A 24260-nucleotide genomic window follows, 5' to 3' on the forward strand; every position below is an offset into this window, starting at 1 on the left:
ACACGGTCAGACTTGAAAAGAGATAAAAGATTACAAAGCTGTACATAATGTGAGTTTAAGTGGCCGACTCGAGCCAATTTCCGAGGTCAGACAATTGACCTTTTGCAAAAATACATTGTAGCTTCTCTGAATTTGAAGTTCAAAGCTGTTCGGTGTCTTCTCCCGGCTAGCCAGAGGTCAACGGCTGCATATTCTAACACACTCATTACTAATGTTTTTTAGTTTCAGAAATACACCAATGTGAATAAAATAAAATGGACAACACATTCCTTAAACATTTAAATAACACTTTTTCCTCTTTAAAATAAATTCCTGCGTCTTGACTCACGCATATTCAGATTTATACTCGAATCGCAAATTGCTTATACTAAAATATGCTTTACACATTATTTACGGTTTGATATGTGTGCAACGAATTGAAAGAAACTGGGTTTAGATATTTTAATATCGTGTAACTCCCATATTAGTGGACTCAGTGAAAGGCTCACAGTCCACTCAAAACATCCTATTAAGTCAATTAAAAGAACTACCTGGTTGATTTTCATCATTTGGAAATCAATATATTAATTTTATTCATATTTTTAGATCCCATTTTAGTTGTTCAATAGGAAACAAAATTTCCTTTCCTATTTCCTAATTGGTCTTGACCAATTAATTATAAGCAGTTCAGTTTTTGTTGATATTTTATTATGAATTTTTGATTTTGACGATGAAATGGTAGTTTCTTAAATTAATATAGGTATTATGTTTTCAGTGACCATAAAGTATGTGAATAGGCAAATATGAAACTTTCCTTAATTTCGATTAAAATTAAACCACGTATTTTTATTGTGGTGGCTGTTATTTTTCCATCTCCTATAATTGAGAATTTGTATTGACACATTACGTATGAATAATAATATATTGATTTCTTTGTTCAATATGGTTATTATTAATAAACGTCAGATGTGACGATTCGGGTTGGGCAAATAAACGTGTGGATAGGTGACACGTGAATACACAATTATAATGTACATTGTGTTTAACATGTAGCATGTTCATCGCGACACGTCGCGATATCTCAGGATGTTCTGGATAAACAACTTTTGTTTCATCTACCTAGCTACCGTTGACTCAGTACTTACTTTCTGGCAGGCGTACCTGTCCACTACAGCTAGTCCATTACTCTGCTACTAACTGATGCCATATGTAGTGGAAACCCATTATAGCATCAGTTAGAAACAGACAAATGTGGTCGGGTGTGATAGTAAAATCATAGCCAAAATTCATCATAAAAATTACAACAGAGTAACGATTACATTGCATGTGCAAATCAATCGTTCATTACAATATCTCTACATTCCTCTTCAGGAAGTAACATTTTTTGTTATTATTAGTATACGTCCCTCCTTAGACGCTTGTTAATATTAGGTCTTTACCTATGAAATTTACGTTTTGTAGTATGAAAAAAATTAAATCTTTCTTCTTTGCCAACGCAGTGGCAGTTTATTGATGCGGTTAAATATTCCTTCATTTGTGTGTCTGTTAAGCAGTGCAAAGCACGTCTCGAAGCGCTGGCGATCATTGAGTTCGTGGGCTTTTTTAACTTGCCAATTTCATGCAAATGGACCATTACTGTTTTGACGCTAATGTCGAAAGCTGCTGCTAATTCTGCCGTAGATTGTGTATCTTCAGCTTCCACAATCGCTTTAAATCGTCATTGTCAACCAAAGTCTTCGGACGACCGAGAGGTTCATTTGTCAGGTTGAAATTTCCAGAACGGAAGCGTGCAAACCAATAACAGGTGGTGTGTTAGTTTGTAGTGTTAGCTCCGCAAACGTCGTTGATGTTGCGTGCCGCCAGTGCCGCGTTGCTGCCACGATGGTACTCGTACTTCATAATTACTCGAACTTTTAACGTATCATATTAATCAATAAACAAATGTTTACTTTTGGAATAAGAATTCCATGTCTTTAAAATAAAATTAAAATGGATGGCGTGAAAGAGGTGGTTGGATATAGGCTGAGTAGATAAATAGATAGATAGAAAATAAAATTAATTAGTTTAAAATGATTTTGATTTGAAATGGCCAGTACTGCGGTACGGCACTGCCGTGTCACGCACAAGTCTGCTATCTTAAAATAGTCGAGTTACGAATAACCAGTGCAAAAGGGGTTTATATCCTATGACTTACATAGTTCAGTAAAAACATTTTAAAATTTATTGATACTTTTTGAGATACAGAGGTTGACAAAGTCTGCTAACTTGATTTTTTTGCATGTGGGTCACGCCTAACTCATCTAACTAAAAGTTACAATAGATAGGCGTGACTACGACGAAGGCAATCCTAGCGATTCGCGACATTCTTTGTACTTGCAAACCCGGCGCCCAGGGAGGAAACACTTCCTGAATCTGAGAAAGAAATCGAGGACCCAAAATGCTTTGAACCAGGCATAAAGGGGAAATATTTTTTGGTTCGAATAAGAATGGGAAACTTCTCTAGAACAGTGATACTACCTGGAACCGTTGGTCAAAGGATCGAGTTTTGCAAGAACCATCAGTGGGAGGATACAATACCAGGCTGGAAAACTGTTTGTTGTGAGAAAGCATACTCAAATGTGATGAGGATGATAAGGTCTTGTGACTTTTCTTGTTGAATAAAGAATTGCAATAGATGTAACCCTTTCATAACTGAGCAAGCGATAACATCATCGCTATTAATATTATTTTTAGTTTTGACCATCAATTGCAGCATAAAAATCGTGAATAATTCATGAGCACAGGGTTATTTTGTTTATTGCTTTTGTTCCTATATGATTCTCGTTCGCCGAATGCGATTTTTTGTAAAACATTTGTTAAACCTTTGCTGAGTTCGGCTTCTTCAAGGGTTCTATGTATAGAACCCAGCAAAGGTATAATATACATATTATACCCCCTTGGAAGCGGTTTTTGTGGTTTGTCGCGAAACGGATTCAGGTTTTGTGGACTGTCTGTGTTGTCGATTTTTGTGATAATCTGTCAGATCGTCAATCTCTTTTACTCTCGAGAATTCAAGAGTTTGCTGTGCAACCGGGAACTGTATCAGCTGCCATGAGGGTGTACCCTGGTTCCAGAGCTTTGTGTATTCTGCAGTCACAAGTGAGGACGAGTTGATTGATCTCATCATAGCCAAGAAGAGAATTATATTTTTCTTTTGTGAGGTATAATTGTCACAATTCAAAGCCAAGTTCTTGTGGTTGCAAGGGTTGTTCAATACAGAGACAGAATGCTGATGCTGTATTATGGACTTTTCAGCCTGCAGTAGAACTGCCTTTCTCGAAAAATAATCCTTTACGGTTGGTTTCCACATCCATAGTATGTAAATATGATCCTAAGCTAAAAGCTTTTTGGCAGTACTTTCAATTTTAACTCCATCTTCTGAATATACGGGTTTCATATGTGGAATAAGTCCCATAGATGTTTAGAGGAAGATCTAAATAATGAAGGTACCTACTGTTGACGAGGTTTTTGCTGTGGATGTGCAGGAGGCTATAAATTTGCATGCCCAGGCTAGCTGTGGGGATTGCTGTTTTCAAGAACATTGGTTCTGTTCATTGAGATGTTTGTCTCAAGGGTGAAATATGATACTGAGGCGAAGCAGGCGGAGGAGGCCAGTTTTTATAGTTTTATTTTCTACTTTCTTCGAGGGTTGTCCCTCGCAATAGAAAACCAAATTCTTACTCTGAAGTACAAACTTCACAGGATCCATTCTTGTACATTCTTGTTGAGAGTGGAGATCCATTTTCAGCAATGATCGTCTTGATTGACTCTTCTACGCTTGTGGCTGCAAAAAGCATATGGAGTATGTTTCGAGCCGGTGCAAACTTCCATCGTATCTGGTACAGTTCGTGCTTGCATAGCAGACAAGTTTTCGGGAGAGGGGAGTTATGCAGTCTAGCAGATTGTGTGGAGAAAGAGTAAATAAGTCGTCGGAAGGTACGACAATGCAGACTCTTGGCCACGAAAACATTATTTTATTTTGCGACGAACTACTGGAAGGTGTTTCCAAGGGGGTGTGGTGTGCTGGCCTTAAGGATGGTTAAATTTAGTAAGGGTTCAACAGATGTTTTAGTAAGGGGTGGTGCATGTGTGCCAATGATTTCGGAGTGATGAAAATTGTGAGGAGGAATTAATCGATTCCTGAAGGTTATGCCATTTTTAGCTATGGCATTGTGATTGATGATTGCAAACATGCTGTTGGAATCCCATTTTTTTCATTGTATTGAGAAGAAGTTTGAATATAATACACTTCTCATCAAAAAAATCGAAACACTTCCGTTTTCATTGTTTCTGTCCGAATTTAACACAAAAAAGAATTCATACGATGAAAAAAAAATACATAAATGTATAGCTGGCAGTTTGGCCATTACAGTAATAAGCGAAAATTCTAAATTCAAAATTAGAATTTCATTTGTTTATCTTATAAACGAAATGAATCACTGTTTTGAGACAAATGTGTGTTTAGGGTTGGAGTACATTTAGCGTTTAAAAACTAAAAATTGGCGCTTATCCTTAAACTTTTTGTTTTTTATTTCAATACTGTGACTTTGGGACGTCTGAAAAAAGGTTTTTTTTCTAAAACGTATGGATACTTCGCCCACAGAAGCCGCCCAAGTTGTGGCATTGCTGGATTCTGGCCTTAGTCAGCGTGTTGTGGCTGCAAGACTGCATCTAAGCCTGTCATCTGTTCATAGAGTCTATAAACGTTATCGGGAGACTGGTTTGTTCACGCGCCGTTCAGGATCTGGCAGGAATCGGGTCACTTCTGAGCGAGATGATCGATTTATTGTAACAACTTCTTTAAGAAATCGACGCCTTAACGCTTTTCAACTGCAGCAGCGGCTTCGTGTTGTACGAAGGGTGGCTGTAAGTGACTCTACAATTAGAAGAAGGTTGAAGGATCGTGGACTGGTACCGCATAAGCCAGCAAATGGGCCGAAATTAACTGCAGACCATCGAAGAGCGCGCCTTAACTTTGCACGTGAGCACCTAAATTGGTCATACCTACAGTGGAGCAAAGTTCTCTTTTCTGATGAGTGTAAAATTATGCTGTATGGTAACGACGGAAGGAACAAGGTCTACAGAAGAGACGGAGAATGCTATGCACAATGCTGCATTGAAGAAAAGGTCAGCTATGGTGGCGGTTCTGTAGGTATGACCAATTTAGGTGCTCACGTGCAAAGTTAAGGCGCGCTCTTCGATGGTCTGCAGTTAATTTCGGCCCATTTGCTGGCTTATGCGGTACCAGTCCACGATTCTTCAACCTTCTTCTAATTGTAGAGTCACTTACAGCCACCCTTCGTACAACACGAAGCCGCTGCTGCAGTTGAAAAGCGTTAAGGCGTCGATTTCTTAAAGAAGTTGTTACAATAAATCGATCATCTCGCTCAGAAGTGACCCGATTCCTGCCAGATCCTGAACGGCGCGTGAACAAACCAGTCTCCCGATAACGTTTATAGACTCTATGAACAGATGACAGGCTTAGATGCAGTCTTGCAGCCACAACACGCTGACTAAGGCCAGAATCCAGCAATGCCACAACTTGGGCGGCTTCTGTGGGCGAAGTATCCATACGTTTTAGAAAAAAAACCTTTTTTCAGAGTCACAGTATTGAAATAAAAAACAAAAAGTTTAAGGATAGGCGCCAATTTTTAGTTTTTAAACGCTAAATGTACTCCAACCCTAAACACACATTTGTCTCAAAACAGTGATTCATTTCGTTTATAAGATAAACAAATGAAATTCTAATTTTGAATTTAGAATTTTCGCTTATTACTGTAATGGCCAAACTGCCAGCTATACATTTATGTATTTTTTTTCATCGTATGAATTCTTTTTTGTGTTAAATTCGGACAGAAACAATGAAAACGGAAGTGTTTCGATTTTTTTGATGAGAAGTGTATATTTCACAAATAATTTTTCTAAACATTCATTATATTTTAGATTATTTTATTTAAAATTATAAAATTACATAATTGTGAGCTCCTGATTGCTGATTGATGAATGTGTACGAAGCAAAAAAAGTATGTCAGGGTAGAAAAAAGAAATTCCCAACTTGTACATTAATATTTCCAATTTTGCAGATATCAAAATTAAACTAAGTACTTAATATAAATATATTCCTTGTATCCATTTCACTTAGTCTACTCAACCCGGGCTACCCCAAAAAGCAGTCCTTATAGAAAGCTTGTAACGATCATCTCTTACAACTAATAATTAGCATAGATAGAAAGTTATAATAACAAACCGGCTGCATGTGCCAAACTCTGCTAACTTAATATAGCACAGACCGCGTGACCACATCTCTATGGAAGAGTGGTCATGCACAACTCTTAAACTCGATTTAAATAAAAACTATTATAATAAAGAAAAAAATCAAAAGTGCCTGTTATTCAGAGTACATTTTAGATTATTTTCTGATATTTTGATGACAGATATTTCACTTAATACGAACTATACAGACGATTAACTGAAAAAAACTTTAAAGGCGATTTACTCAAAACAGCATTTTTTGAGATAGCAGAGATTCGTATGACACGGCAGGGCAATTTCATAGGTAAAGACCTATTATATAAATACTACGATTTTGCAACTATAGTTATCGCCCTCCCTCTAGTTGAGACACCGAGGATGTTGCAAGAAGATACGTGATACAAGTATAAAAATTTAAATGTAGCAATCGCAAAATTGTTCTCCAATAAATCATTGCCGTTGCCTCATTATAGTACTTGAAGGCCGGTAACTAATCCAACTGACCAATTGTTCAGTTTGAGATAATCTGTAAGTTGTGCGTTCAAACTTGTTAAGCTATTTCAGCACAATGGCGTCGATTTGGGGTATGACAACGTTTTAACTACTCTTATTGTAGATTAGCCCAGATGACATTCACTACTTGGCCGTACGAATAGGGAGAGCTACTTAATGACACGTCAGCGCTGACTGTTCTCGTGTTTTTTTATCACGTATTTTTACACCTATTTTAATACTAATAATAATTTGAATACAATTTTAACGTGTATACTAAAGTATACATTTTTTTAATAATTTTCCTCCAATGTTTTTTTAATAAAATGGAAGATGTTTTTCTTACTAGCTAAAGGATAAACATCGCGATGTAAAAGACATCAACGAGTTATCTCCTCGAGTTAGAAACTTTTTGATCGAATGGTCAGCATATCTTTCAATTTAGACTTTATTGTACGATGATGTGATGTAATTTTGTGCTCTAAAATATTAATATGAATATAAAAGAGCTTACCTGAATACAAGTGAATAAGTGAAATGACTTCACATTGTTGAATTGATTAACCAGCATATTAGTACTGAGCTAAAGATGTAATTAAAAAAAGAACTTCTGCTTAGGTAATAGCAAAAATATTTTTCTAATAAATAATATTTTGTCTGTAAAGTGCATTTTATTATCATCAAAGGTGAACCTAGATCATCACGGTTTTACTGCTGTTAAAGAACACATAAAACTCTTAACATTGTATGACCTAAATCCTCAATTAGGTACTTGTAAAACGAGCTATAAAAGTAACAATAATGCTACGTTCCAGCAATAAATAACTGTCATGTTTTTTCTATGACAAGCAAAGGGGGAAAATAATAAAACTTCATTGTTCATTGATAACATATAATATGTTTATTGGCTACCGAAACTTTAAACCGGGAAAAGATTTGCATTAAAATGGTTTAGAACAGGTGTAAAATGAGGCTGGAATTGATGAGGTTGAGGCTATGGGATGTCATATGAGAAGGCAGCCATTTCAGCATCACGAATTGAGTGTGCATCGCGTGTTGCCAGAAGGCGCGGCGCCGCGTCCATTGTATTGTCATGTCGCCAATCATTTGCTGCATTTATGTCATCAATTTTTCCTCATTGTGTATGACATTCATGCAAACAAATAGTTTTTTGATAATGAATTGCGGTGTCAACGTATCGTTTAATAAAAATAATTCATACAAATATTTGTATTGTGTTGCATTCTTATTTCTTCAGTAACAAATACTACTTACATACTGATTGTGCTTCGAGTAACTTGTCTGTTAGAGATGTAATAAAAAATTAAAAACCAACTTATATGGATTTTTTTTTGTAGCTGTCGAGGACGTTACATGGAAGTAGTAGGTATCGCTCGGCATACCTACTAATGAAAACGATTTGTAATTTTGTTTGCGGCGAGCCCTATAATCTGACTGATGCTCCTCTTCCGCCCACCTGTGGAGCTAACTCTAATTTCAGTTATTGTTACATACCTAGCGTATCATCATATTCGTAATTGAGCCTTTTGTTATTTTTATATATGACACTCTTAACTTCCACCACGTATTTTTTGGCATGTCATTTTTGGTAGCTTATTTCGCTACATACAGGGTGTTAGTGGCATCGTAACGAATACTCAGGGGCATGATTCAGGTCATGATTCTGAGTTTGTTTTTAACAAGTGGAATTTTCTGTCGAAAAATTCATGAAAATTTTAGTGTTTTTAATTACTTTTAGTTCCATACTTTTGCGACGGAAAATTCCCCTTGATAACTACTCAGAATCATGGTCTGTATCGTCCCTCAAAGTTTTCGTTACGATATCATCAACACCCTATATACTCATACACCAATTAGTTTGGAGCATAATATGATACGCCACCTCCGGTTGATTAAGGGGAGGGCTGTGCCTAGCAGTGCCACGTATTTAGGCTGTTTATGTACACCAATTAGTAATTATCGCGGATCTAGGCATTAGGTGTTTCAATTGTGTGTTTAGATAACTCTTGTGCTTAATTCTGTAGAAATGAGCCGTACTTCTTGTATTAAATATCTACAAATAAGTAGTGGTTTAACAATACCTGTACTTAAACCTTACTTCCTGAATGGTTGCTTCATACAAACGACACCGAAATAACGTTTTCTTGATTCGTTTCTTCGTAAATCCCTAAGCGTGTACCTTCTTAGTTTTTTGTAATGACATTAACACGAGACAATGGCAAGTTTCTCATCGGAACAATGTTGCCGCCACTCGATAAAAACACAGAGAAGATTCATTATTGCGAATTATTATTATTTGGTTAGGCGCAGTTTAGGAAGCTAAGTGGTACTTGTCTCGGTATTTCAGATTATGACGAATAAAATATCGTAATATACTTATAAGTACATACAAAAAACGTCGTAATTTACGTAACCTACTACGTCTTCGTCGAGTTACAGCTGTTGCTTTAGATAACCGTATTCTATAAAACAACATAAAATGGTGCTGATTCCAGCAGACACCTAATTTTATTTTAAGTTATACCTATCTGTCAGTTTCTTATTAGCCGAAAATGAAAGGGTAATCATCAGGCTAAAAAAAGTATGGAACGCACGTCAATTCTAGGCAGAAATCTTAAACAACCACTTCAAAATTTTACGCCTACGTCAAATGAACTGCGTACCAGCGCAATACCTATTTGATTCGTCGAGTATTTGTATCCTTCACTTATTCATTTTAAATAAAAAAAAGTTAACAGCTGTCAATCATACGGCACTTTCCTTTTCCAGGATGCATAAGAAAATGTTAGGCATAATAAAATAAAATAACGTATAACCAAAACTGGAACAGGTACTTTTACAATAGTTATAGAACCCTCATTTGAGGTAATTCACCTGTAAGTAGTCATTGTTAAATATTTACTTGTAAACAGGAACGAGTTGCGTATGCGGCGGTGACGGTGTTAGCGGATGAGTTCGTATGTCAAATGTTTGACATGGCCGCGCGTCGTGGAGCGCCTAAAGAGCCTTGCAACAAGGTTGTATCAACGCGATACCGTGTGTGGAATCCGTAATAGCCTTGCAGAATGCACATGCTCACAGGCATAATTTCTCATTCGATTTCATTTTCTTAATGAGGAAAATGTTCATAACACCTATTTTGACAAATTTTATTTGTGCTGTTAATTCATAGTTAAGTATCACGGAAAAATACTCAATCGTTATGGCACGGACTTCGGAAGTAGGTACTTTTATTTCTTTTTGGTTAAATAAATTTATTCTATAACGGTAAGGAATGTGATTTTAGGTTCTGACAGTTACCTACAGTACATATGCCACGTCTCGTGTGTGACGACAAAACGCATTTGTCTCTTCTCTCCGTTGAATAATAAATAAATACGAATATAATGCAAGGTTTGCAATTAGTAATTACACATTTGAGGAATTCCTCTAATTAGAAGTACCTACAGCTTGTTAATATTTGTGTAGATAATATAAAGTAAACAACAAGGGCAAAACAAAATAATCGGTTGCCTGGCAGACATTAGCAAGCATAGTTCGTGATATGAAATAATTATCTTATTGAATCCGTAGCATATTTGAAATCCAAATATGTCGAATTGAGGCCAAAGGCGAACACTTACGTTATATTTGTTTATGTAACGATGAAAAGCTCAGATATTGTTTGTGTGTTATTCAATTTATCTCTATATCTTGCGCATGAGCGTTTTCACCGGGGTGCGGCGCGGGTTCGGAGCAAGTGCGAATGAGGTGAGAAGGCGCACAACCGGTCGCCGCTTGTGCCCGCGCACGCTCGGCGCCATCCTCATGCGCACATTCACGACATGAATTCTTTCCTTGCCACGAACGAAAGTCTAAATTTTTGATTTAAACAAAAAGTACAAGCATTCATTTACGTGCTATAGCTAATATACCTACCTACCTATTGAGGTACAACAGGTACCGGCTGAGCCACCCGCATTTTACTTATATTATTCGTGAAAGTATTCAAGATGTGTAAACAACAAAATAATCAAGGGCGTTGTGGACGGTTTTAAGAAAACAATCCTGTTAATTTCTAAATTGCTTAAACAAAGAAAACAAATAGGTACGAAGCGTGCTTCTGCCATTGATATATAACTATTTGCATTGTGTCGAAATGCGATATGTGAATTGGGACGTCGTATGTTAGAAAACGAACTTGTGACAGAAATCGTCAATGGAACGAGTCAACTGATAAATTATCCGTGCCTACTAAAATCTCAAACTAACATTATTTCATTAGGGAAAATCATAATGAAGACTTAATTAAAATAGATACCAATTATACCCGATGTATTTTCCAACGAGTTGGCAATTCACGAGACGGGTAAACTAAACGCAGCTGTGGTATTCATTTATTTTTCGAGTGGATAGATTTTAAATTTAATTTTGTACAGAACATAAGCAGTAGTAGTGTCGGGTCATCGCGTTGCCAGTGTTGCCACCTATTCCTTTCGGTTTTATGCACAATCTATTGTCGATAACACCTCACGAGGGCGACCAGTAAATGCTGAGTGATGTCCATTATGGTCGCTACGATCTACCAAACAATAGGTAGTAACACGTCGGTAATACTCATTCCTCAATGGCCTCTATTTAAATCGCGCAATCGTTGTTTTACGACAGGTCGTAATACAATTTTAATAAGCACCTAATATTATATTTTTTCTTAAATCCAAGATATATTGTATAGTTGTCACTACACTTAAAGTATTTTTTATACATAGACGATGACTACTCCTCCACAATCGAATCCAACAAAGCAATTATTCTACATAACATAAACATTGTATATACGTCCCACTACTGGGCACAGGGCTCCCCTTAATCAACCGGACGGGGTATGGGTATGGAGCACACTCCACCATGCTGTACCACTGCCGCACGTTCAGCCTTTGGTTGGATGCTGGGGTAATATTAGTTCTTTAGTAGATTGATTATAATATAACGTGAATAATGTCATCGTAAGTAATGCAATCGCAGGATAATTGGGTAGCTTCCAGACGTGCTTTCTTACTTCAATAATATGCGAAATTCAAATATATTTTATATGGAAATTTACTGTTTCATTTCACAGTTTTTATGTGTCAGACACGAGGCGAATATGTTTAATTACTTAATCGTGACAGCAACCGAAGTTAGCTTCAAACTAAACATTATTTACGTACCGAGTTATGTAAGTTTCGTAAAAAAAGAAAATTAAACAAAAATAAGTATAATCACTACTACTAATTACTACTTAGCCTATGTATGTATACTTAGATAAGATTAAATATCGGTATGATTTCATAAAAGGGCAAACAGTTCCAAGGTCCATTGAAATAACGGAAACTGCAGAATTCTTTATTACTTAAATAAAACAAGTACTTAATAATTGTTTTAACACGTAATGCACCTGCAGACTTAATACGCTCTTCTTAATATGTCAGTAGTATTCTATATTATTTCACTTTCTTTCTAGCCAGGTGTAACAATAATGTTTTAAAAGTTGGCCTTATAGTGGATAATCTAGGTAAATGTCACGTGTAAACCTTTGGTATAGTTGTTATACTACCAATTTAAAATATTATAATTATTTCTAGATTGGCTGCCACTTACTGGTTATAGAAATCGCCTATTTTAGGTAAACTCATGTCAGTGGAATCCGACAGTTTACAGCGGTATAAACGTGTCAGTTATTGCAATGCGCGCGCACGCGACCGCCGTTAATAGCTTGCGATAACAGGGAAACCTGAACGAAAACCTTTACAAAACACTTAGCTATAGTGAAATTTACATAGGTGTTAGAATTTTGTGAAGTAGGAGTAGAATAGTATCAGTCTTACTTGGCGTCACGTTTCAACGAAGAAGTACTTATATCGGAAATCTAGAGGGAACGTGTGGCAAAATTCTCTAATAAAACATAAACATTTAGATATAACGTTGAGTTTCGCACAATGATAATAAAAATTGCGACTAATGCATTATTTCCAGCGATAAACAGCAAATTGTTATCCAACAAATTTGAATGCTCAATAATGTTTCATGCATAAGTAGGTACCTAGGTATATTATTATTTTTAAGCAACTGTCAAATATTGCTAACTATCGTCATTCTAAAATGCGTCAATCAGCTACAATTTTGTTAGAAGGTTTCTTACACAATATCAATATCAATAGGAATTTCATCGTAAGTAAGTATATGATCAAAACCCGATGAACAACCTCCGTTGACGCATGTCGCTTACTTGCTTACACTGTTAACGCATGTGCTTGTACATGGACATGCGTTTCCATTTTTCAGTATTTTTATTATTTATGTCCGATAACCAAAGAGGAAGAGTTCCCACGAGCTTCGAGCCACGAGCAGTGAAGGAGACTTCACTGTATATTGTTGTTAATTGAAACAGCTCGAATAAAATGGCATAAACCAGTATGAGGAAACGTTAATGAATAACGACGTTAACAGATTCGACCATGAAGATTTGCGCGGATGTAGATATAAAATGCTTTCTTATTATGTAACTATTAAAACTAGTTCTGATTTCATTAAAACATCGCGCAGTTTCGTGTCTCGTGTGCGGAATAATAATTTTGTATGGTCTATTACGTGGATAAAATACGCACCTTCTTAGTATGTATTTTTGTCTTTAAAAGGTCTAAGGTAGCTAGTTTAATTGAAATCAAAACTACTTCTAAGTATTTTAATCAAAAAACATACGCTTATTCGTAAACTTATGCTAGACGACCTAAGCGAATTCTGGATAAAATTTTCAATGTGACCGCTATTACCTACTTGATCTTGATTTTTTCTAGATCGCCTTGATTTTGTTTTTAAGTAATGTAAAATCGCCTGGAGCAGAATAAACGTGCCTGCCGGACTAAAATACGAGAACATGTCGTCATTATTTCATGTCCTTTTCTGTGAAGGTAAAAATACTTTTACGTACAACTCTCATTGACTAAGATTTCACATTTTACTTTCTCCGGTGAACTGTATTTTTTTATTTGCCACTTACGGAACTGTTGGCGGGGCGGCCATCCTTCACTTCATCGTTTATTCTCGGTTTTGAACTCGTGGAGTACGTATATAATAATGCAATTTGGAGGATAGAACATCAATTTCCTTTACCGCAAAATATAGAACACATTCTAAAATTGCAAGTCAACTCTGAAAGAATACGAGTAGAAGCAATTGGTGTTACGTAATTTGAAACAATGCCCATATGGTGGCGATAGTGGTTTGTGGTTTAAAATGTACATGTATGACAAGGTACCTTCGTGTGTAAGATTTTTACTAGTCGCACAATTCATGAGGCTAAAGGAACAACGAAAATTTTGTATTAAAACATGTGATTACAAAACGTGTCAATGTAGGTACCTAATTTAGTTCTCTCATCCATACTTAAGTAGGTAAATTTAATGTAAACAATATAAACTATGCATTTTTAAATAAGTGCTTATTTCACTGATACCTATTACTTAATATTACAACATGAGTCAACGTATCTCAAAAAAGTGTTATTTTAATACGGTCTGGATGGAGTGTTCGCGTGCAGAGAAATAATTAAACACTTGGCGATCTGTTATCTTCAACTCGTTGAGATGGCTAGACGGAAGAATCTTCTTTAACTTACGATGATTGTAATATGTTGTTTGTTCTGTGAAGCCTATGTTAGACATAGTTATCTTGAGTCATTTCACTCCTCTATTTAGATTTTATCACTAATCTTTATGCTTTTTATCGAAGGCGGCTCTCAAAACCATAATTAAGTATTTATTCGTATAATTAGATTTTCATTTCGAGCTTATTGAAAATTATGCGTCTAGATACGATTGTGCAAATTCTCACCTATACCTACTGCACAACATATTTGTATCATACTAATTTACAAACCAATAATATGGCCACTCAGGTGCGCAGGTAATGTTAAAATGGGTTATAATATACTTATATGGTTTAGTACATGCAGTTTTAATTATCAGTCCCATCGAGATGCTATCTAAGGTTCAGTACATAAGTACCTAATTTGGTATGCGTACCTACTGCATACGAAATCGCAGTCTCTCACGACGATGCACTTGCGCCGCCAGTGCCAACGCAAAACTCGTTTTAGAAGATAACTTGCTTGATTTTAACACCCGATAAAATTTATTATTCGTATAAAAAAACTGGACTTGATTATAGAAGCAATCTCGCCTTAACTTAAGAACTTTATTTCGCCTTAACTTAAGAACTTTATTAATCTGTGTTTTATCAAATATATAATTGCATATTTACATTATTTTTGATAATTTGTATTGACATCATAATATTTTGTATCTATAAGTACCAAAGTAATTGTTTACCTTTGTGAAACGATGTAGGTAAGACTTTGATAAATTAATGATTTACCAACCATTTGCTAAATTCAAGAATTTTTCGTTGGCCACATTTTTAAACCATTAAAAGCGGTAGCAAATATAATGCTCCACACATTAAGATTAACATAGTTAATACCACACCATTAGATGTCACAGCGTTATTTTTTGCGTTATCATAGCTACTGACAAATAATAGCAATTAGCGATAATTGTAAAATGTTACTAACAACTTAATAAGGCTTCATTCAACATGATTGGATTCTGAATTACGCGTCCAAACAAGTCCAACATGTATGTAACAGTCGTAGCACCTTTTGTAACGCAAGTGACGTAGGTAAGACTTAAATGGCACCGTCAGTCAGTCAGCATAACTCCTATGTGTGTGTGTGCGACGTCCAAATACGTCGCAAATCCCATATAAATGTTTCATACAGACACAAATGATCAATCAAACATCAAGAAGCATTAGCGCGGTAACTATTGTAAAAGCAGCCTATAAATGTTTTTACAGAAATGTCATTTTGTACAACAACAAAGCTTTTACCATGTAGTTATCAAGTTGACTACGAAACTCATGTAGGTATACGTACAATTATGGAGTCATACTTTTTTATTTCACATATTTTTTACGCTCGGCGGATCTCAAATGGCCGTATCAATAGGTAATTAGAAGATCCCGAGCACAACAATTTATAAAATGGCGTCATCCAGCCAGCTTGGATAAACTGTCTTGATGTAGATTAGTTTTTGCAAAAAAGGTTGTTCATTCAAAGTTGTTTTTTGTATTCAAAATCTATTAATCAATTCTAAATGCGTTTGGAGCTCCAAATATTTAGATTTACCTAAAATATGAATGCGTAGGTAGTTCATTAGGTACTTCCTAATTTTAATGAAAATTACGAACAATAACTTTTACATACGTTGATAGCAACCACAATAGCGTTGTTTGCTATACTCTCAAAAACAGAGGTTTTAAAATTTCCATCAATTTTAGTAACACGCATATAATCTAACTTACTTATGTATTTATTTGCGCAATACGCGTACATAAGAACATGTGTTATGAATGGGGTAACTTCGCGTTATATTTGCACAGCTTATTATTCGGTACCTACAATATACATGTAAATGGATATTTTCTTGCAAACTATGTGAATTAAAAATAATTGTTTCTCTTGCAAAGGAATACAGTGCGTCATTAGTTACTGTATCATTAGTAGGTATAGAATAAATAACAAACAGCCGAATTAAAAAAGCAGATAACTTAAAATTGCCTATTATAATGTATCTCGTTACCTATCTACAGATATAGGAATACGAAATTATATTACCTACGTAATGTGACAAACATACATAAGATGACGTGTTGCAAAAAACTAAGTAAGTGAGTCTTAAGTTACAAACTATTAATATCACGAGAGACCAAAAACCCGTGAGAATCCATCGACGACGTTCCATCACGTCGAAGCAACTAAATGTAACTTATTGCACAAGATAATCACGCCATGCCGCAGAAATAGTGGTGCTACTAGAAATATACATTTACTATACGTTATAATATCCATTACCAGATAAAATATTGCCCAGGGAAATGGTCCAATCTGAGTTCATTCTGAGCATCAGTCACAAGAGACCTGTGTAGTAGGAAGATCTATATTTATTTCAATACCACATCAGACTTAATTTGTACTTATGAGAATCAAAACGTTTATTTAGCGCGTTATAGATTCATAACTCCATTAACCGATAGTACCTAATATTTGTGTATCGGCGAAAGGAATTAATTATCTTATTCAAAAGCTTATTACTCTATACGTACACTGATAATATTAAAAACAACGTATGTTTATTTAGTTACTTATGTACTATTCCCATTACTATTGTAATCTGCTGCGTTAGGGCGTTTTCGCACTTGCACCCGATTTTTATCCGATCCGCGTTCGAGAATGACGGACAGTAACAAAATGGATCACGGATGGATGTAGTGCGCAAGCTACCACACCACAAATAGTACTACAGCCAATTCGGATCCGTCATTTGACGGACTCGGAACGGATAAGATAGGTATGGAGTAGTGCGAAAACGCCCTTACTGTCTACACAAAAATACTTTCTTTATATTTTTACGTTTGTCACATATCTTAAAACGTGTACATCCTCTGGTTTGAAATAAAAGCAAGGATATTAAGTCAAAGCAAAAACGCATAACGTATGACTCGTTTTATACCTACTCGCTCAGTTACTCACTGTTAATCACTGTAATACAGTAGCTAAAGCAAGGGACAGTTTTTTAATGGAAAATCTGTAATCAATTTTACCAATATCAATATTACAAGCAGCTACACCGCAAAACATGATAATTTGGTGACGTGATGATTAATATTGTATTTTTAATGTCTCTCGCTGAGAAAAGATCGGTCGATTACCTACCTGTATACTCATCGCAACTGTAATTTACCTCGACACGATTTGCAGTGAGCAAAAACAAGACTCGGCATTATCAACTTTTAAATAATTCTTACTTTGACTACTCCAACATTCAATACTACACAAAAGTTGACAATTGTTTTTCATTCAGTAACTATAAACTTCATTTAGGATTGCCATCAAATAATTTGTGTTGGGCTGGTTTTCCGTTCGCGGGTTGGAACGTCAAAACTTCAGGTTCGGTAAGCGGACCCTGTGAAAACAGAATAACGCTAGGGCGATGATGATCAAATAATTTGTTACCTACTTTACCGAGCAACGTGTACAATTTTAAGTAAAAAAACATTCACGTAAAATCCACACAATCTAATTCGGAAATCGAAAAAACTAGTTAATTAGTGGTTTAACAAAATCATGTCCTGTTAAGTAGTGGGTTATAAAAACTTGAGGACAAAATCAATTTATTTGTAAAATAGTACTTGTAATTCAGTGACTGTAAGAATTCATTCGATTTATCTAAGAGTCAAACATTTTCATTCCCTCATAATAAGTAAACAGTACCGTTTAAGTGTGTGGCTTAACTTACACGTGTCAAGAAGGATTTAATCTGTCTAGTTCTTAAAAAACATATACTTACAAAAACGTAAACTCATCATTGACAGAGCTTATTTCCATTACTGAGGCGATTGTTAGTTATTAATGTTATTATTTTACATTATTTAGATCTCATTTGCCTTTAATATTATACTTATTACTTGACAACCACTTTAATCGAATATTATCATTTAATCACGGACATTAATACAAAATTTTCTTATTGTTATTGTATCGTTTTGACTCCGATTAGATTTGAAATACTAAAATGTAAGTATTTTATTTTCTGAGAGAGGAATTTCTTATGTTTATATCTATTTGTGCACTTAAGGATAAGTGTGCGGCCTTTGACTACTTATAACTGTTAAACCTTTGTATTTCCTAAAGTAGAGTCATGACGAATCTATTTATATTCCTTTTATATACCTACCTGCGGTGGGTATAGGAAAATATCTGTATAAAAAAACAAAATAATTATTAGGTACATAAAAATGACCAATTTAGGTTTTTTCCTTTTTAATTACCTGCTCATCTTAACAGGGGAGCCACTAAAACATGTGAATAAATTAGAAGCCGGAAAATGCTTTGTAAGAAATCTTTGTTTAGGTAATAAACTATTTATATTATTATTTTCCTGTAATATCCAATGTCGATAAGTATACGAGATGCGAATCGTTTAATAATAACAAACGGGTGACGTAGAACGGAAGGCTGTTTTAATAAACCCTGGCTGGTGTGTATTACAATCATTTGTACTTGCATTAAACATTAAACGAGGACTACACAGAGAAGCTCATCATATAGAAGCCCAGAGGATCAGATTAGATTTGTCTTATTTAACTACGTATAAGATATCATATTTTTGATTTTTTTTAATAAGACAGCACCTGCTGGAACCAGTAACACAGAAAATTAAAAAAAATAAAATGAATATTAACAAAATTAAATTTTAATATATACCTACGTCAGCGTCGCTAGTGTACAACAGTAGTTACAGAAGCGGAACTGAATGGTGTCATGATTGTCATGATGGTATCTGATGCGTCCGCGCCGCGCCGCGTACCTACCTAAGTCCATCTATCTAGGTACCTTGTAATTTTTCCGCACTACATTGTGCCAACTTGCAAATAGAGTTTATTCTATATGTGTATTATGATTATATTGTTACATTGCAATCATTGGAACCATATTCTTACAACCGCACGGTTCAAGTACCTACTCTATACCTATGTCTCATCATTATTTAGTTTAAAGGAATTATAATTTTACTTAATTACTTACCTTGCAAGTTATAATAGAAGAACATATTGTTTAGTACCCAAATTGATTAAAATTGCATTCGATGTAACTTTTGCTTTTAAAATGCAATATATAGTGGTGCTAATTCCTGCAGACGCCATCTAATTTTATTTTAAGTTACACCTGTTATTATCTTATCCGCTGAGAAAGAAAGGGACGGGTAATCGACAGGCATAACATTTATGGAACACACGGCAATTTTAAGCAGAAATCTAAAACTACCGTCTAATTTTTTTATATTGGCCGATAACCCGACAGAATTAAATTGACAGCACACGTCAACCGGTTTGCATACTAGCGAGATACCTTTTTGATTCGCCCGGGTTATTCATTAATTTACTCATTCTTCCTAAAATTAAGAGCTGTCAAACATTCGTCCCATTCCTTTACGGTGGATAAGAAAATGACAGGTATAACTTAAAATTAGGAGGTGTCTGCAGGTATCGGGGCCAATACTTACTTAATAAATAGTACCTATATGTAAAAGTAATTAATAATCATAATAAAAAATGTATGTATGGCATCTAAGCGGCATTGACATTATTTCTTTAGCATTAATTGCTGCGCTACGTCAGCTGAAATATATGTGTAAAACATTTTCCTTACTTGATAATATACTTAGTAGTTCTGTTGGCGGTTTTGTAAATAGGTGTCAACGTTCTGTGCTACGCTTCAGCAGATGTAAATAAGACGTGATGTGAGATCGCTTTCGCTCGATTGGGTCCGTCACCCGTCACCCGTCACTATACTGTCCGCTCATATATCGATCATTGATCAGATATCGCGACGACTGATAAATTGTGCGCTCAAAGTTAAACAAATCTATTTAGACGGATTGCTTAAAGTATTTAAATCAATAATGTACCTACCAAACCGTGTAAAAAATAATAGCAATCCTAACAGCATGAATTATAATCCTACCTTAATTTAGCTTACTACAATTGACTACTATAAATTTCATTCCTCAGTTTTATTTTCCGCCAATTAACTAATTTGAATGTATTTTAATAACAAACAAATTTTATTTTAAGATAGAAGTCTATAGAAGAATTCGAAAATTCTTTAGGGCCGTCGGTGCACGCGGATTTTACTCGTTTTTTTGGGATCTTCTTTAATAATGTTTGTGTCAGGTTCGCTGACGCTGCGGCGTTAACCAAGGTCATTTTTGTTAATTTTTATAACGAAAACCGGATTCAAATGTTTTGTTTAAATTTTCGACTTACCTACAACACACGTGCAGAGGAAACGATTCGTTTTAATTACTTAAAATACTGATATCAATGAGTTCTTAGATTATATTTATTTTTATATTCGTACTTATTATGTATGTATGTATTATCTACTTAGATGATATAAGAAATTACTTCTGGAGTGCTTTTTTACGCATTTGCTCTGTTCTAAAACGTCAACTAAAAATAAAAAATGCCTCATAAAATGTACACATATAAAGTACCTAAGTATGACATCGTATTCATCAACACACAATAGTATTAAGCAGAACTAATTAACCTGGGCAGTTAATGCCGCCATATTCTACAACTACCTACTTATACTCAAAGGCAACAGATAAAAATCTCAATAGCCGTGTGGTAATTATTTGTAGTTACATAGATGTGATATTTACTCACAAACATAAAATACAGAATTGTAAAATAGTTTCATGCAATAGAATCTTTCAAATAATTTGTTGTTACTTAGTTGACTTTACACAATTGATAACCATCATTGTTAAAAATACTCGTATGAAACTTGATTTATTTAAGAAGGTAAGCTACACATGTAGAGGTATAAACTCGCGACCGTCACCCCTAAAAGGATGGAGAGAGCCACTAGTAGATAACTTGCAGACAGAACTTTGATACGAAGTTTTTGACATGATAAACCGCTGAACAGCCGTTCACCTTTATAATGGTCCACCGTGAATTTATATACGAGTGTGCATTATACAATACCAACTTTAAAATAAACATTAGCTGAGAGTAAAGACACTCTGTTCACGGTTCATCATAATTATCCATCTAAGAGAGCTTCCGCATGACGCGATGCAATTCGTGCGATATCCGAACAAATGACGATTTGAGTATGTACGAGTAGATGACAACCTAAATATGTACTTACTTATACCTTTGTTTGCAAATCGTCAAGAAGGTCTACGAAATAATTAGTAATGACGTCGTCTAAAAATGAAAAAACGACCATTGCATTGGGCCTTAGCCAAGTTGTTCCTGGGTTTTGTATCTGGTGAATTGAGGATGTGCGTAGCGTACCCCGACAAGGATTACGGGCCTCAGATGTATCTGTATAAAAGTTATGGTAGTTTACGAACAAAACGACGGAAAGAAAAACAAACAGTTGAGTAGCTGTGGCTGTGCCTAATTGCTGGCGACATGTGTGATTGCTGGGCGAATGCGAAGCGAATTAAAGCTGCGCGAAGCGGTGCGAAGTGGTTGTAAGTGAATTGAAGCTGGACTCACCGGTGTCGTCTGGTTGTAGCTGCCGAGGGCTGGCCTGCCACTCGCCCGGACCCCGCCTCCCGCTCGCGGGGCTGCGCAACCACTACAAACATAGTACGTATATCTTTACATTACCAATAGAAAATTAGTAAACAGTATAAATATTATCGTTAAATAAATAGAGTGCGTTCAAAATATTTATTCGAAATAAAGCTAGTAAGCTAGTAGAGTAGAAATAGATAACTTTTATAATTACTATACGGAGCAAAATCTCTTTTTATCAGTATGTACACTTATTAGCTACAAAGACTGTTTTAACGGAAATATTATTCAAATTCTAAGCTTATAAGGATGTAGTTACTAAACGTCAAATCAAAATATAACCTTTTGATATAAGTAAGTAAATATAAGCTAGCAGGAATTATACTCCGACCTCTCGACCATTCGCGATGACATACAACAACATTATATTTGCCCATTACGATTGCCTGATTTGTACGCTGCGGCTTGCTTCCTGTAATGATAAACACTACTACTACGGTTTATTCAACACTTGCGGCACTGCTAGACCGGACCCTCTACACCAACCTTGAGATATTTAAGTTTACGCGTCATTTACCTTCACCGAGGTATTTCACCTAGAATGAGTCGTTATAAAACCTAGCCGATTTCCCTCTTTACATTTCATAGACACAAAAGATTTATTGTAGGTGCTTGGGGCGGTTAAATTTGCAGTACCGATCCTCGATGACGAGTTGTCGATGTCGTCCTATGTAATGCGCAAGCAGGGCAGGACAGGAAGAGTTATCAACTGGTTATCCTCGACAAAAAATGTTGTAAAAAATATGCGATCTATTCCGGGTATATTTTTTCTAACAGTAATAAGTACATGCTTAAATGTAAGTTGAATACGAGTAGTAAACGGTCGCGTGTGTCGATAGTCAGCGTCAAATATTACGGTAGGTATAGGTATATCTATAACATCCGAATTAACTGTTACGTTGTAATAACATTTTCCTATAAATAAATTGACTTGGATATAACATAACCATTATCAATCGTTTGAAATCGTGTTTATATGTAGCGTATAGCGTAACAGATTATAAATAGTGAAATAAATGCTAAGCTAACGGCGTTCCTTAATTATGTAAAACCGGTTTAATAACATAATTAAAAACAAATAGATTAAATCGTTTTGTTTAGTTTTAGGATTAGTTTCGAAAACATTTGTTTCATATATGATAATGAGGTTTCTTTTCTCTCTACCCTACAACAGTGTCTCAAGAAAGCTCCACGGTAGCAAGGCAGGTTTCATGATCACATTTATCTGTCTCATCTTTGAGTCTGCACTTTTTTCAACACAATCGGGCCAATGCTTATTATAATATATGTAAAATATACCTGATATCTTTGGTAAAACAGAAGTATAGAAAACTGTAACGCTCTTTTTAAGTTTAATAGTTTTAGGAAATAACGATAGTAGAGTTGATTTGTTTCCTTACGACATACCTAAATTACCGTAAATACAACTACTTACTGCATTTTTTTTGGTTTTTAAATTGCGTTTTGTATATTGAATGCATTCAATGTGTGTTAATGTTTTTTAGTTATGGAACTCATTCATAAGCATTGTTTTACATTGTTGTGTACAGCAATGTCAACCTCCCTGAAAGTCAATCAATATCATTGTAGTAATTTATGTTGCTGTAGTAAAACAAACTGACAGGAGCAAAAACTAAGACTTAAGCCAGAACATTATTTTTAGACCTCGCGTGTAAGACGATGAGCACGGCTCGGAAATTGCCGCAATTAAAAAAAACAATAGTACGAGCCTCAACACTGACACAGGTCGCAAATAATTGCTCAGGGTTGCCACATTCACGGACATGATATAAAGTAAAAAACAAACAAGAACAAATACAGGAGCTTGTAAGGAAAATGGAATAAAATAAATACATTGCAACCGCTGAACAATCTTCTTACTTTGGGTGTGTCGGACATTGATTAAATACAAAAATAATGAATATAATCTACCTTGTACGTTTCGCAACAAGCATTTATTAATATTTTATAGTTTTAGACAAAATGGTCAAATTATTTTAGTAATCTTCGACGAAAACGAGGGACGAGACTAACGAGAAAATACCTAGGAACGTTACACAGTGACACGTTTTTATATAATTTCATCAAAGAACATTGACCGAGGCAACAGGGTCTACGGGTTCGCTATCGTACGCGGTGAGTTAATTACCGCGCATTTTGACCAATAGACTGACGCGGTGAATGCAGTCTACGTAGATAAACGTGTCGCTACTCGAAGTTGGCGATGCAACAGTTAATGC

General features: G+C 35.4%; 1 protein-coding gene across 2 annotated transcripts in view; it reads left to right on the top strand.

Annotated features, from left to right (window-relative positions):
- LOC126380689 (UNC93-like protein) overlaps positions 1-24260 on the top strand; it is a 66177-nt gene that overhangs the window by 11552 nt on the left and 30365 nt on the right. Inside the window, exon 2 of one of the 2 annotated variants that reach the window (XM_050030264.1) lies at positions 21959-22032. The exons of the other annotated variant lie outside the window; for it this stretch is intronic. The gene's annotated coding sequence lies outside the window, so the exon portion shown is untranslated. The remainder of the gene's footprint in view (positions 1-21958; positions 22033-24260) is intronic. 2 annotated transcript variants of the gene reach the window in all.

Source organism: Pectinophora gossypiella, chromosome Z (assembly GCF_024362695.1).
Source record: "Pectinophora gossypiella chromosome Z, ilPecGoss1.1, whole genome shotgun sequence".
NCBI classification, from domain to species: Eukaryota; Metazoa; Arthropoda; class Insecta; order Lepidoptera; family Gelechiidae; genus Pectinophora; species Pectinophora gossypiella.